Source organism: Ailuropoda melanoleuca, chromosome 13 (genome assembly GCF_002007445.2).
Source record: "Ailuropoda melanoleuca isolate Jingjing chromosome 13, ASM200744v2, whole genome shotgun sequence".
Taxonomy (NCBI): Eukaryota; Metazoa; Chordata; class Mammalia; order Carnivora; family Ursidae; genus Ailuropoda; species Ailuropoda melanoleuca.
In genome coordinates this window covers 46,258,363-46,274,233 of record NC_048230.1, presented here as the reverse complement: position 1 = coordinate 46,274,233, position 15,871 = coordinate 46,258,363, and the positions used below count along the sequence as shown (strand labels likewise).

Sequence of the window (15,871 nt, the reverse complement as noted above, 5' to 3'; positions counted from 1 at the left end):
TGGGGGGCTGGGGGCATCCCGGTTGCTCTTTTCCTTCCGGCTACATGAAGGTGATAAATAACGCAGCTGCACGGAAATGGGACATCGCTCCTCAGGATCTTTCTGCAGAGTGGCTCTTTCCTTCCGGCGGGGTGCTTCTCGGAGTCCAGACCACACGCCCCCACGGAAAACTCTAGCCCGGCCTTGCCCTGTGCAGCAGCCACGGCCCAGGGACTTGAGAAATTGCTTCGCTATCTCCACACGATGCAGGCTCTGCGGAGACGCGGCCCTGCCCTGGGGATGGCGGCACCCGGGCCTGTCTGCGCAGTACAGGTGGGCTGCCCGGTGGGGAGGGGCGCGCAGGGTCGCCCCAGGCCTTGTCTTGCTGATGGGAGTCTGTGCAGGCCTGGGGCCTCGTGCAGCCACAGCAGGACCCTGGGCCCGGTCCTGTGTCTGTGCCCAGCCCGGCTGCCATCCCCAGCGAGCGTGTCCCCTGCTGTCCCCCTCTGCAGGTGCCCAGCAACACAGGATGCCCTTCTTCAGTGACCCACCGCTCAGCCGCGGGCCTCACCCTGGCCAGAGCGATACCTCCACCCGTGCGCTCCAGACACCCCTGGACCCAGGCTGGGGGTGGCCGGCCTTCCTATGGCAGGCACCTGACCCGGAGGCCACACTGCTCCCTGTCAGACTCTCCGTGGTTCCGACTCCTGGATTCGGGGTGTCCGGAGAAGCTGGTGGGGAAGAGGGGCTACTCTCCATCACAGGCAAATTCTGAAATGCAGTGAAAAACAGTATTGATACAATTAAGTGTTCCGAAGTGCTTAGACGGCCACTTGCTAAGTTTACTTAACCCTCTTTAACGGGTTCATTAGAAGCCGGTGAGCACCAGGAAATTCATCAACAGGAAGGCGGCCCCTGCGTTTGCCTGTAAATTGGTATTGATCAGGCTGGGTGGAGGCCATGTGGAGGCTGGGTGGAGGCCGGACGTGGGCCACGGAGAGCCAGGTGTGCCTGGGCTGTGTCGCTGGGCGGGTGGCGGTGCTGGGTGGCCCCTGGGTGCCTGTGGGAGCCGCCTGCTGGTGCGAGCATCTTTTCAGGTGGCCATGGCAGAGGGGTGACATGTGAGGAGTGCAGAGGGGAGGGAGAGGGCAAAGAAGGGAGGGAAGGAGCTGGAGGGGAAGGAGGTGGCCAGAGAGGGGAAGCAGGAGCCAGGTCTAGTCCCCCACCCGGCCAGGCCCAGCAGCAGAAGGGGCTGGCAGAGGCAAGGACCATCTCCCAGCAGCTCCCAGCCGCCCTCTGGAGATGCAGGGTCCACCCTCAACTGTCCTTGTCACGTGTGTCTTCAAAGACAGAGGCACGACAGAGCCCTGCCCACGAGGGCTCTGGCCCTGGGAGGCAGAACCACCAGGGACCTGCCCAGGAAGCTGCCAGCTGTCCAGGTAAGGCCTGTCCGCTCCTCGGGTCTCCTGGCGCTCCCGTGTGGGCTTAACAGCGCGTGGTGCTGGGCTCCCCGTGGGCTCAGGCCACCCTGCTCCCTGATCACTGACGGTGGGGTCCTTCCGAGCTGCGGTGTCTTCACTCCGGCCTCCCTGTGCACTTGGCTGGGACAAGGTGCCCAGATGGAGAGGGAGGGTGCTGGCTGAGGCTCGGCACGTCTCTAAGAGGAAATGGCACATCCTTCTCCAGGGTGAGGGTGGGAGGTGGCAGCCTGGGTCCTTGCTTTTCTTGTTCCACTGACGCAAAACCAGATAACTGTGGGGTGAAGGAAGGGATTCTTGAGATGGTGGAGCGGGCCGTCCGCTTCTGCCCTTCCTGACGACGTGCATGTGTGTGCCTGGGAGCCAGAGAGCGGGACAGAGGGGTGCTGAGGTCAGGCGGGCAGGGGCAGAGCTGGAGGACGCGGTGGGCTTCCCCATGCCCAGGGAGGGCTCCGGGGTGTGCATCCGGGGGGAGTCCCACGGCCTCGGTGGGGCCCCTTCCCTGAGCCCGAGGAGCAGTCCAGGCTGAACTACCCGCTTGGGGAACATACTTCTTTATATGCCCATATGGACGTGCGGAGCTATGGAATGTAAAGAAGTATGTATTTCAGGTGGGGAACTCTCACCCGCGGGGTCGCCCAGCGGACAGACAGACAGGCAGACAGCCGGGCAGGCGGCGGTGGCCGGGGCGAGGCCTCCGTGGCAGGCTGCCTGGGCGTCCGTGGACGGCCCTGTCCCCTACCAGCATTGTTCTGTCACTTTGCCTGTGTCAGCAGGTGGAGGCGTTCATCAGACATTAAATATTCAACGTGCTGACTGCGGCAGAGGGAAGGTGGCCCCGTGGCAGGCGTGGGGTCCAGTGCGGGGGCTGGGAGGGCCCGGGCTGGGGGCCTGGGCTCGGAAATGGAGGGTGCCTGTGGCTCTGGGTCCTCACTTCCAGACGCCCTCAAAGGGGTCATTCGCCAGTAGAAAGGGCTGTTTGCGCGGCAGGGCAGAGAGCTGCTCACAGACACAAGGACAGCAGCCTGTTCCCAGAGGTCAGGGAGCCAGGTCCGGCAAGGAGAGGAAGGAGGGAAGGGGCTCCTGCAGCCACGTGGGGATGCTCCTCGAGGAAGACACACCTCCCTGGCTCCAGGGGCTGCACGGTGAGGCGGAGGCGAGGGCGCCGTGCGGCTTGGCCTCTGGGGTCAGGTGTAGGGCCCCAGCAGGGTCAGAGGCACCTGCAGCCCCAGGCCCCCACTCCAGCCTCTGAAACACCTGCCCCGGACCCCGAGGGCGCCCCGATGGAGACCACAGGGGCTGAGGGTGGCCGGCCCTGAGCCTGGGTCCCCCCCTGGTCCTGCCCCCCACCCCCACGCCAGCCTGAGCCCCACGCTGCTGTTGTCTGAGTTTGCTGTGAAGGCTGGCGAGGTCTCCCTGGCCTGCTTAGCGTGACAGCCACATGTAGGAGCCTGGACGCTTTCTGCATGCTGTGCCACCATCCAGGTCCTGGCCAGGAGAAGAGGCTGGGGTGCGTCCCGTGGGCCCCACAGCTGGACCATGATGGACCACGAAAGGAAGGCCGACGCTCTGTCTGGTCTGTGGGGCCGGTCTCCACCATGCCGGTCCTCCTCCAGTGAGGCAGAGGGCGCAGGGCTCTGGGGGTGGCTCCAGGGGCATCTCGGCCAGTTTCTGGCCCTTGGCATGGGGGTGAGGCCAGCGTGTCTGCCCAGGGCACGTCCTCCTCAGGCTCAGGGCTATTTTTCCAACGCGTGTGTCATCTCTGCTTTTCTGGGTGTCCTTGGCACTGCTGCCCTGGGCCCATGGCAGGTGCCCCAGCCCCTCCCACACCCTGACCTTTGCCAGGAATGCTGCTCTCGTGTCAGGGGTTGGTCAGGGAGGGGCAGGCAAGTAGGCCGCCTCCTCCAGCTGCTGGAAGCATTGGTTCTGGGGGCAGACAGGTTCCCTGAGCCACTGAGGTCCCGCCAAAGAGCCTGGGGACAGGCAGACACGGGCAGTTCCAAGCTCGCCTGCGGCTCCCAGCTCCCAGGGAGTTGACTGTAGTTGAGGGTTGCTCCAATGACACACATAACTGGGAGGTAGGATGGTCTCTGGGCACTGCCTTCCTTCCGGCCACTGGGCCCAGAGGGGTCCGTGCCCAGTGTCCCTGGGAAGGTCATTTTTGCCCAGTGCTCCCAGCTCCGGCCCCAGGGAGGGAAGTAGCAGGACGCATGGCCGCCAGGGCTGGCCGCAGGCGCAGCACTTCCCCTAGATGCGTCGCGGTGTACGTTCCGGCTTCACTGCAGGGCGTGGTGTTCAGACAAAAGCATTAGTGTTTGGGAATCAGGTTTGACTGAGCAGTAGGGCGAGGGAGTTCGCAGGGAGAGAGCTGTAAATTGCCACCCGTCTCTTGATTGGCCGAACTGAGAACGGGCACCACTTGGACGCCTCCCCATGGGAGCCCCGGGGGCGGCTGGAATTTTCTATACAAGAACCTCCTGCTCTTGGCTTCGGGGGGGGGCCAGGGGGGACCCAGAGCCAGCGCGGCTTCTGAGTTGGGTCGTTGGTCCTTTCTGTGGGGAGAGGAGAGGCCAGTGGGACGTGTGTGCTCTGCCCAGAGGGCCTTCCCTGGAGGGCCTGCCGCCCTGAGAGGCGGCCGTGGGGGCTCCAGGACTCTTGCAGAGGAGCAGGGGTCCGGGTGTGCCCAGGGCAGGGGGGTCAAAGCCCCACCCTCTTAGGGCTTGCTGGCCAACTTGGGGACCCAGGTGGTTTTTCTGAGGCTGTGGGGAGACATCAAGTCTGGGAGGGGCGGCTGTGCCCCTTTCTCTGAGCTCTTGGAGCGGGGACGACCCCAGGTTTCCCGGAGCACTTGGGACACGTTTGCAGTCGGACGGCAGGCCCAGGTTGTGCAGGTGGAAATGGTGGCCCAAGGACCACAGCATTCCTAATTTCAGTGCGTCAGATTAGCTCGACTCCTCCAGGCGACGGCTCACCAAATCCAGCCCCGTGCCGTGCGAGGGGGTCGGGAGGGTGGGGGCAGCCCCGTCGTGCCGGGTCCGTGTGTCTGCCTCGACCGCAAACTGTCTTGGATGTCGGTAGCCAGGCGCACCTGCTTCCAAAGACGGGGGCTGGGTGGTGGGCTCTTCACGGGCAAGAGAGCATCTTCCTGCGCAAGGTTTCCAAAGGGGGGTTGCTGAAAGCGTGTGGGGGGGGGCACTGGGAAACTCTCAGAAAACTCTCTCACGTGAGAACTGAGGAGCGACTTGCAGGGTCAGGCTGCCCCCCAGGATGATGGCTTAGCTGCCACAGCCTGTCAATCAAAGTGAGCGGTGCTTGGCTTGCAAATCCCAAACCCCCCATGGCCTAAATGAGCACGGGAGGACCTCAGCAATCTTTAGGGCCAGGGCATCGCCGGGGAAGATGGAACCTGGATGGCTTGGGGGCGGGGCCAGCGGAGGGGGCGGGGCCAGCGCGATTGCATTAATTGCGCCGCCTTAGCATAAAGGGTAACCGCTGGGCGTCTGTCAGAGCAGCTTTGTGCTGACTCAGCCTCGCTGGCGGGCCGCACGTCCCATTGCAGAGGGCCTCCGCTTACGGCTGCTCTGCTCCCAGCCTTTGACGCCCACCGCTCCTTAGGGTGTACAGGCCTGGGGTCACTGCTGCCAGGACAGGGGGCTCGGGACCAGAGCGTGTGGCTTTCTGGGGGACCCTGGCCTCGCCCACTGCCCTTGGCCCATCAGCAGCCAGCCTCAGATGGGAAGAGGCTGGCGTGACTTTCGGGAAGAGAAGGGGTCCCAGGCACCGTGCCAGCGGCCCCCAGGGGCTCCCGCGGTCTGCTCCCACCTGCATCCCGCTCTGGGACTTTCTCAACGGGCCCTGCAAGGCCCAGGAGCTAGCTGGCCAGAGTTTGGGGCCACTCCTGGGCTGTACTCCTGGGTACCCAGGGGGGACTGCCTTTACCGCTGGCTCTGACCGTGGGAAGGCCCGGCCCGCCCCGCGGGGAGGGGCTGCAGCTGCAGCGGCGGAACAGTACAGCCTGCTGCAGAGCTGCCGGGGTGCTGCGCGGGCGGCACGCGGGGCTGCGCATCTCAAGGGCAGGGGCGGGAGGGCCGTCTCTGACAGCCGGGTGCAGAGACTCAGGGCGACGGTCCCGCAGAGTGGTGGGGCATAGTCTCCTGCTCCCTGGGGCGTTGGAAATCAGTGCCATCCACCTAGGTTTTCAGAGGCCCAGGTTGGCTCCCTGTGCTGGGGCGGGGGGGTGGTTCTGATGGGGCATGTGTGACGGGGCTGGGGCAGTGGGCACGGAGGCGCCTCCCAGGCCCCCGAGTCCGGCCTGGGGGGAGGACAAAGGAAAGAAGGCCTCACTGCACCAGTGTCGGGTGGCAAGGTCACTGGATTTTCCCCATCCAGGGGAGTGGACCCCCAAAGGATCTGGTGGTTGAGAGTCTGGGGTCGTCCCCATGGGGTCAAATGTCTAGCTTGGGGCATAGAGGACAGTGCAGGACAGGAGGTTCTGGGACTAGAGTATTTTTAACAGCAGGGGGGATGGCAGCTGTCCGGGAACCTGTCATGGGGGATAGGGGAGGAGGGGGCTCGGTGGGGACGGCTGGAGGCTGAAGGACACCCAGGACAGACGCACTGTCTTGGGTCCTTGTCCCCCTGGCAGGCCTGCCTGCCGTCCGTCATGCCCACATATGGCGCCCAGGCTGTGTGTCTCTGCGGCCGCCCGCCCGTCTTGGCCGGTATAAATAGTGCACATTCTCAGCTGTCCTGTTGGAGAGGCTGAACTCAGATGACTCAGGGCCGGGGGAGGCCCAGGGGCGGCCCCCTCGGACCCCGCCCACCACTGCAGTGCCCAGTCGTGGCCACAGTGACAGGGGCACAGGCCAGGCGGGGCTTGGAGCCCCGTCCCCTCCTCCCCGCCCCCTTCATGGGCGCCAAGTCCGGGCGGGACCAGGAGACCTCCTGTCGTCCATTTCCAAGGGCACGGCAGGGCCTTCGCCCACCGAAGGGGTGAAGAGGGCCAGGACCCCGACCCCGGGCTGGGGCTGTGTGTGGTAGGGCAGGGCTCTGCCTGGCCTGGCTTCCGCAGGCTCGGCTCTGCAGTATGGACGCTGTCGCTAAGCTTCCCTCTGTGCCTCCTGGTCTGTCCCTGGCCATCGCCTCCTGCGCTGCACACGGCAACACACCCCGAGGCCCTGGAGCTTGTAAGCCAGCAGCCTCCCAGGGGAACTTGCTTCCCCTCCATCTTTAGCCTAAGAAGTGAATCTCTAATGGTGGAGTTTCAAACCGTGCTGTGGCTGGTGGAGCAGATGACCTTGAGCGAGGGAATAAAAGGACCTGCTCAGTACCCCTCAAAGCACGGGTGCCGCTCCCGGCCTGGAGACAGGAAGTTACACTTTCCACGTCTCCGCATGCTGGAACGCCTTGCCGAACTGGCAGAATTTAGGGACAGATATGCACAGTGGTGTGTCGCCCTCCCACTCATTTACCGGACCCGGCGGTGCAACCCTCCCTGAGTCTGAGCTCTGGCGGCTGCTGGGATCCATTTCTGCAGGTGGAAGGGGTGCCACAGGGGCTCCACGGAGGGGCTGTGGTGCCGAGTGGCTCGCTCTTATCTCAGAGCATGTTGGCTGTGAATGTGGCCCGAGCCGCCACCCTCCCCTGACCTCAGAGCTCTCTGATCTGGTTCTTAGTCAGGAAGCTTGCTTTCCTGAAATAATACCAGCTTTTACCCCGGCCCTATCTATGAGATGATAAGACACAAAAATCCATCTTACCATTTCTGCAAAGAGCAGCAAAACAATGGTGCATCCCCCTCGTGCCCTGCCTCCCCCCTCGCCCTGTCCCCCTGCTCTTTGGGTCTATCTGACGTGAAATTTATCTCTAGGAGGGGCCCCATCAATTTGTCCTGCTCGTTTGTTGACAAGTTTATTAAAAACCCAGGCAACTCCGTATTAAACTTTTATCAGCGTTGAGAAATAATATGTATTTTTTTGAATAGACAGAAAAGTTACGGGACTGGGCTGAGCAGGTCTGGGTCAGCATCGGCAAGAATGAGAAATGTTTGGGGGTGGGGTTTCCTTTTGTGTCTTAACCGTGGCGATCTCTGGAGACTCCTCTGTGAGGACCCCGCGGCCCATACAGAAGCCGTGGGAAGGCTCCCTTGGTACAGCCCTGGCTGGGGCTGCTCGTGCTCCTGGGGCTAACTGTAGTTCTTTGCTGGTTATTTTAATAATTAACCAAAATCTGGAATTAAAAATTAATTTAGTGGTGAATTTGAGTGCTAATAGGTAACGTTGCTGCTGGAGAAATATTAGGTTACTGATGTTTAAATTTTAAAAGCTTCATAGTAAAAAACACAAGAGGCATCCAGATATGAGTTCAGGGCGCTGCCTTGGCTGGGAGCTGTCCCACTGGGTGGGAGGCCCCTCCCGCGGTCCTGGCACCCCATCTCCGTGATGACAGGTGGGGTGCAGCTCCGTCTGTGCCTTGGCCTGTGACCTCTGAGCTGCACGTGTGTCCCTGCTGGTGGCTGTCCTGGAACAGAAGATGGAAACTTGGTGCCACCTCTTCACTAAGCACTCGGTCACAGACACCTCCTTCTGGGGGAGTCTGGTGGGCTTTGCCCCAAGTGAGCACCATGTCCTGGGGTCCTGGGCCAGGGCCCCCCTCTGAGCTGGGAAGGTCTTGGCAGTGGTGAGGGGGCACAGGATGGCAACAGCTATGGACAGTGTGGCTGGCACTCGCATGGGGAAACTGAGGCTCAGAGAGACTGAGGAAGCCTCCTAAATGCCCCCAACTGGTGGGTCAGACCTAGGGACAGCTTAGGGTACCGGGGCAGCCTGGTGTGGCCCAGGTTGCCTGGGGAGCTTCAGCCACTTACTGTGTCTTCACTCTGAGTCGAGGGCCTTATCAAATGCGGGCGGGCTTCCTGGAAGAGGTGCCGCTGCTGCTTGGGCCCTGGGGAGACTTTGGGGGCAGTGCCAGCAGCCCACAGCCCTCTGGCCCTGGTGTCAGTGGTGCCACTGCCCCACGGGGACCTTTCCGGCGAGGCTGGCCACAAGTCCGGGCGAACACACCGAGCTTTCACCTGCATCGTGGTTTGCTCCGATTAGAACTGATTGGACACATACGCACACGCTCATAGCGTTTAATTTTGTATCGATTTTAACAGGGCTGCGGGAGTCTTCTCGGTGATTCCCCACATCTAGGATCCATTGCTGCTTAAAAATGCTGAGTGTAGTTTCCTGGACGGGATGGTTCCACCAGCAGATGTTTTAAAACCTGTTTAATTGTGTGGTTCGTAAAACGTACAGACTGTGTTAGCTGCAGCCTTGCTCTGTCTTGCGCCCGTGGAGAGACAGGCACAGGGGCCGGGGAGAGGGTCCTGAAGAAGACACGGCCTGCTGGGCTGGCAAACGGTTAATTCACCAGGACTCGGGGCCCGTCTCTCTGCCGGGCCCTGCAGCCTGGTACGCAGTCCCTGCCCCAGGCAAGCTTACCTTCTGATGGGAGATCGCGCACGTAAATGCAGACCTGGTGACGTGTTTGCAAGTCATGGTGAAGGCTCGGCCCTGGCCTAGTCCGCTTCTCTGCTGTCCTCTGGGCCCGGCCCCTGGCTGCTTCCTTCTGGCCTGGGGTCAGAAGCCCCGATGGCAGGTGGCGGTGAGAAGGGGCTGTGGGGGCTCTGGAGACCTCTTGGTGGAGGAGAGTGGCGGGAGCTGAGCCAAGCTGGGGGCTCCTGGATGTGTGGATTCAAGAGCCATGGACCGTTCAGGAGGCTTTGGGGCTTGAGGGGAAGCCGGGAGCCCCTGATGGAGGCTGAGACCCCAGGATGCCCGGGGTGGGGGCATGCAGAAAATCTGCCAAATTGAGTTATAACAGTCACCAGGCAACTGAGTCAGACACAGGGACTGCTCACCGAGGGACCGTGTTGCAGACAGACCCCACAGACCCTCAGACCTGTAGCCACGTGCGCTAGTCAGTCAGCAAAGCGTTGCCAGAACTTCCCCCAGACAAGGCCGTGTGTGGGTGCGGGAGTGGGCGGCTGGACCTCCACGCTCCCGGGGGGTCGGCCACGGGGAGGCACCCATGCCCAGTGCCCTCCCCCCCGGGACCACAGGATGGCAGCCCCTGGCACGTGGGGCTTCGATTCGCGTGCGCCGACAGCTGGCCAAGGCCGCCTGGCCACGCCGCCCACGCCGCTGGGTTCTGTGGCCACGGCCCTGCCCTGGAGCTGGGGAGTGACCCTCTCTCTCTCTCTCTCCTGTGCTGCGCTTGTGGGCGGGGGGCCAAAGCTCCCACTGCTCATGGGCATGAAGTGGCGGCTCTGGGCTTGAGCCCCCGCCTGGCGCTCTGATGGACTGACAGCTGGGGGCCGCGCTGGGACAGCCCCCCGCAGGGCAGTAGAGACGTCCACGTGGAAGCTAAGGTCTGTTATTTTGGGGCAATTCCTCCAAGACTTGGAGACACAGGGGCAGACATCCAAGAGCCATGAGAGTGTCAAAGGGGAGAGGCAGCACGGTCGGGGGGGCTGGGCTGCCCCCGCGGGTTGGGGCGTGTGCTTGGACTTGGGAATGACAGATCCCAGAGTGACAGTGTCCACCTGTGGCAGTGGCCGCATGGTGGTTCGTCCTGCCCCCCGCTTCATCAGAATGTCCACAGTGAGGCTGAGCACCGGCCCAGTCGCTCCGTCTACACCGTCTTCCCTGGAGGGCATGGGAGGGGCCGGCTCTGGGAATCCTTGGGGTGCCCCCTCTTCCGCGTGCTCTGGAGCCAAAAGGAAAGGGTGTTGGCAGAGTTGGGATCGGGCCAGCTCCCCATCCTCCAGGGCTGTCAGGGGCCAGGGCTGTCCGAGGGTCATGGGATGAGAGGCTGGAACGGTCGGGCCCCCAAGGCTCCTGGAGAATTTGGGGGCTGGTCTCAAGGTGAAAGTCCAGGGCTGCTCCCAGCGGAAGGACCCCGTGGCACTAACTAGTTCATGACTTGGAGGGGGGGTGTGGCGGCAGGGGTGGTGGGGGTGAGGTCTTGGGGTCTTGGGCTCTGATGCACCCGGAGGGGCTGTGGGGGTGGGTTGGACCCTGTGCAGTCTGGCCCGGCCGGCTGAGCGTCTCCCCTGCAGCACCAGGAAGGCGGGGCAGAGAGAGAAGGACCCGGACCAGTCGGCGGGGTGGGGGCAGGTGCGGTCACCCCTTGCTGTCGGGCCGGTCTGTGCTCAGAGGGAAGTCCACACAGCCAGGACGCTGTGTCCCTGGCACCGCTGAAGCTGCTGTCCCCCCTCGTCATCGATGCTGATGAATTGGGTGCTGGCAGGAAAACTAATTTTCTAAAAAGGAACTTGGTCTGTCAGAGTCACTGACGGTGATGAGGTCTGTGCGGCCTCGGCTGGCCCGGTGCTGTCCTCACGCGGACCGCGGGCCTGTTCCCGGGAGCCAAGGGGACTATCCTCGCACCCCCGACAGGCCACAGGGCTGGGGGACAGGGCCCCGGGCACCGGTGGGGTCAGCTGTGTGGGCTTCCCTGTCCTGTTTCACCTCTCACAGCCACATGAGGGGGGCTTCCCTGGAAAATTCCGGCCCCTGCCCACCCAGAGCCCCTGCAGCGTCCCAGCCCGCCTACCCCTCCTGGGCCAGGCTCATGGTTAAACCCAGGCCTGTCCTGCCTCAGCTCCCGCTGAGAATGTGATCCGGGCAAGGACAGGGGTCTCTGTCCACGGGCTGTTAGCCCCCTAAGGGCAGGGCCCCGATGGTCCCGGCTGTGCCCCGGGGCTGAGACCGGTGGCGGGTCCCATGGTGCCTGAGGAACAGTGAGAGGGAAGGGCACCCTTGCCTAGGTTCTCCCCGCGTGTGTGAGAGCACGTGTGGCTGCTGTGGGACCCCCGCCCCCACCTTGGCACTTCCCTCTCATGTTCAGCCATGGCGGGTCCTGCAGGGGAGGTGGGGGCAGAGCCTGGGCACCTCCGCCACGTCCGGACATCACATCCACCATCATCCACGCCGCTGTTTCCCATGGATCCTGGAGCCAAATGCTTTGCTAAAGCTGGTAAAATGGAACCAAATCAACTGTTCAATGGATTTGGTCCCCTTCAACCAGCTGTAGCTGTGCATTGATCGCGCCGTCAGCCAGGCTGGAGGCCACGGCGGCCACGCAGAGGCCACGGCTGGAGGACACAGCGGCCACTCGGAGGCCACGGCAGCGGCCACAAGCAGGCCCAGCGCAGTCTGGTCAGCTCCAAGTAAGAGAACTCCCTGCCCTACCCGGTACCCTGCCTGGCCGACCCCACCTGAGCCGGGACCCAGAGGCCCGCCTGCCCTCCCCCGAGCGTGGGCCCTCAGAGGTGCCCTCCCTGGGGCCGCGAGGGTGGCGGCAGAGCTCCGGCTGCCCGCCCCCCACAACCCTCGCCGGCTCACTGTGAAAACACACGTTTGCTTCCACACCAGAGTGTGGCTGGGAAGTGTATCCTGGAGCCCGTGCTGGCCGGGGTCTGGGGCTACGGTCCGCGTCCTGCCTCTTCCCAAGGAGGCGAACCCCCTCCCCGGCCCTTGCTCCACTTTCTCCTTGAAGGTGACCTTGGCCCCAGAAGGCCCTTCCCAGTGCTAGGCGTCCATGCGAGGCTGATGACCTAAGCAGCGGGTCTGGTGGCCCCTGGGGGAGGCCCAGCATGCGGCCGGCCAGGTCCCTGCGCCTGCACATCCAGAGGTCACCTGAGCTGCCTCAGGGCCTGGGACCGCCAGCTGTGGGCCCTGCCCGGTGGGCCCAGGACAGACAGGAGAGGCAGAGCCTGGGCCTCTCTCCTGGGCACCTGCACAAAGAACCCACTTTGGGAATCCTGCCCACGCAGAGGACTTGGGGGAGGCCTGCCTCCCGCCGCCCTGTCCCTCAGCCACGCTCCTGCTCGTTCCTGCCCGAGGCAGCTCTCAGGCCAGTGTGAAGTGCCGCACCTCGCTGGGGACTCTGGGACACACCCTCTCGTCCTCAGGAGAGGAAAACGCAGGTCCTCGCCACAGTCTGCCGCCCGAGAAGTTGCTCAATTCTCTTTTCCATGAATTAGATACGTTCACATCCACCTCCCATGGCGGCCAGAGCTGTCGGCACCCCGCCCCTGGCCCCGGCTCTCCCCTCTCACTGAGAGTATGGCCCAGTGTAACAATGGCCCCCGTGTCCACCTGCACGTGGACCACTGTGGCCATCTCAGCGGACCCCCTAGAGCGGGGGTGCTGCTGGCTCCTGCCTCCCCTGGCCAGCTGCCCACTCTGCCTCCTTCACCACGGGGAACCTCACCGATGCCGTGGGGCAGACGACTGAGACCCCAGGCAAGGCCGGACGGTGCCGGGCGGGCAGTAGGTGACCCTTACAGGGGCTGGCAGAGGGCCGGGTGGCCCCGGGGAGCCACCACCGGTGGGACATGAACCCTGGGCTTCGGTGGGCTCCGGATGCTGGAATCTGAATTCTGTGCAACTTTTAGTCGTCATGAAATAGGATTCTTTTTCAGAGTTTTCTCCCCTCAATCATTTAATCATTTAAAAATATAAAAGCCATTCTTAGCAACTAGTATAACTGTAGCCATGTGGGATTTGGTCCTGGGGCCCCAGTTCGCCGCACCCCTGCCCCCGGGCTGAGCTGAATGCAGAAAGGAGCAACAAAGACATCTGCTTGGCACAGTGGGTACGGAAAGGGCTGGAAGGCTCTAGAGATCCCTGGTTCTGCCCCTGGTTCTCGCTGTCAGCAGACACCTGGTGAGTGAACAAGGGGAGGCCCTCACCCACAGAGAAGCTTCAGCTTTCTCAGAGGAGGGAGAGGGGACACGAAGAGCCCCCCCGACCCGCAGATGAGCGGATAAGAGGGCACCCAGTGGCCGGTGGTGGGGCAGAGCCTGGGCCTGGGCCTGAGCCTCCAGGGCTGTTGCCCCTGTTCTCCGTGCTGTGCAGGGGCTCTGTCCTGAGCCCTGGCTGGGGTCTGGGTCTGGAGATTTACAGGGGGGCTGTCTCATCACCCCTGTCCCTAGGCAGTCTGCACGTGCCCACAAGAGGGGGCCAATTTCTGGAGCAGGTGTCTACCAGGAACCAGACCCCAACTGGGCAAAGGCCACCCCACGGGCCTAGGAAGTGGGGCAGGGCACAGGGCACGAGCTCATCCTGGGGGGCCACACTCCCAGCCTCACACTCTGTTTGCTCCTCAGGTCCTGGGGTCTGTGTCCCCCGGGGCTGGGCACGGCCTCCAGCTGAGCACCTGGACATCAGGGAAGCTGAGGGGTGCACCTGTGGTCACACGGCTGTCCCGGCCCAGCTGGGCGGGCGATGGGCATGCAGGGCCGTGGGTCCTGGGCTGGACTCTTCCACAGGGGGGTCCTTGTCTAGGCTGAGCTTTGACCACGACGGTAGTCACCACCTTGGGTCCTGCCCACGGTTTCCAGCTGTGCAGAGCGTTCGACTTTGCGGAGGCCTGAGTATCTTGCCTTGGGCAAGGCTTTAGGGGAGCGGTGGGGGGCGGTCAGACAGGGAGTGGGAGCTCCGCACTGGGGAGAGGGTCTGAGCGGCCTAAGCTCACACACGATGCCCATTGCAGCCCGCTGCACATCTGACCCTGGCCCCTGAGCTGGGAGGACCTGCAGGGGCCAGTCTTTCCCCTCTTCCTTGTCATCAGCAACTCTGTGTACCTCCCTGCTGCCCCGTCCCGGGTCACTCATCACACCGCCCCCGTCCGTGGTGGGTTCCTGCTAATGACAATCTCCTCCCGGGGCCTCTCCTGAGACCGCCTGGGGCCTCGTTCTCCCCGAACCCCGCTGCTTTCCCCAGGAGCTCAGGGTGCAGGTCCCCTGGACCTCCTGCAGCCCCTGCAGCCTCACCTTGCCCGTTGGCCGGGCCATCCCTGTCCCTCCTGCCCCAGCACCCTCCCCCCCTTAGGCCTCGCTGACCAGGGGGCCCCCGCCATGCATCCTCATGGTGGCTCTTGTCCCTAGCACTTGGCTGCGGGGTCCCATGATGGGGTTGTCCCCCAGTGCCTTGCCCTGTGTGCCCGGCCAAGACTACCCTTGGGCGCACGTGTGGAGGAAGCTGGCGAATGTTGTCGAACGCAGAAGGACCTCTGAGAACCTATGCAGGAGTCAGGGTTGGGGCCAGTTGGGAACTCGGCCTTCCGGGTAGAAGCTGTGAGCCCGGAAGCTCTTGAAGAGGGGACAATGACAGGAGTCAGAGGCCGGGCCCGCAGCAGTGACACCCACCCTGAGAAGGCCAAGCACCCCACAACCTCAGCCCAGAGTTCTTCTGATCGTGGCTCTGGAGCTCAGAGAGAAAGAGACCCAGTCCTGCTCCCTGCCCCCCCCCCACGTCTGTGTCCAGGGGTTCTGGCCGTCTGAGCTGCAGGAGGTATCTTGGCTCAGCGGCCAAGGGCCTGGCACTTTTCGATGGGAATCCCAGTCCCAGCTCTTACCCTGGACAGTTCTTTCTTCTAAGGGGCCCTGGATGCCCGTTACAGTTTAGTAAAGAAAAGAAAATGTTCTTTGAAAGAAATTCTTCTTTCTTGGACGATAGGCAAATGGTCTCCCAGTAGGCGGCCCCGAGTCCTTCGTCCGTGGACAGTGAGTGACTGTGAGCGAGGTGGCTTATCCCCGGCCATGGGGACGGTGTGGGCCTGTGTGGGTGGGGGAGGCCGGGCTGCTGTCTTGGCAGCCTCTGAAGAGCTCGTGTGGCCGTCTGATGAAGGAGGTGTGTGCGTTCAGCCTCTATACCCTCTGGGGAGGCGCCCCCACTCTCACAGTCGTTCGCGTGGTTCCGTGCGGCTTGGCCCCAGTGTGCTTCTGCTTGCCCACTGCCGGTCTGGTTCTGTCCAGGCCCCCAGCAGTAATTGTGTGCACAGACACACGTGCCCACACGCGTGCACACGCCTGCAGGCACACACACATGCACATGCACAGATACGCACACCCCCCGCCCCCCAGCACACAGACCCGATTCACTATCACAGTCTGGGGTGGCGGCCTCGTGTGGGCGGGGTGGGCAGGGGGAGGCGGACCGGAGGGTGGGGGGAGCTCGGGGGAAGTGTGTGCAAGGGTCTGGCACCTGGGGTGGGGGCGGTGAGTGGGGGTGAGGCTCAGAGTGATGTGGTCAAGCCAGGGCTTGTGGGCTCTCCTTGGCAAGCCCTCTCCTGAGGATGCAGCCCCCCTCTTCCAGGGAAGCCCCTGGGCCCCGTTCCCCTCCCTGGGCCCACAGCCGCTCAGCACCCCCGTGCTCTGCCAGCTCGATGGGACTCGATTGCAGCCCCTGAAGCCTGAGGGTCATGTCTCCACCCCCCCATCTACATTCTGTCACCAAAGATTCGACCAGTGTCCCCCAGAAATTTTAGGGAACGCCTCCATACATGGCCGGCTCTGCTAGGCATCTTCCTTCCCGGACTTGTCCTGCGACGCACGCACACGGGTGTCCCTGTACTCTGGT

General features: G+C 63.3%; 1 long non-coding RNA gene across 1 annotated transcript in view; it reads left to right on the top strand.

Moving 5' to 3' along the window:
* Positions 1-846, top strand: part of LOC117795673 — a 1,465-nt gene extending 619 nt beyond the window's left edge. The window contains exons 2-3 of the long non-coding RNA XR_004619768.1: positions 51-312; positions 492-846. This is a non-coding gene — a long non-coding RNA (uncharacterized LOC117795673). The remainder of the gene's footprint in view (positions 1-50; positions 313-491) is intronic.
* Positions 847-15,871: the final 15,025 nt, after the last annotated feature.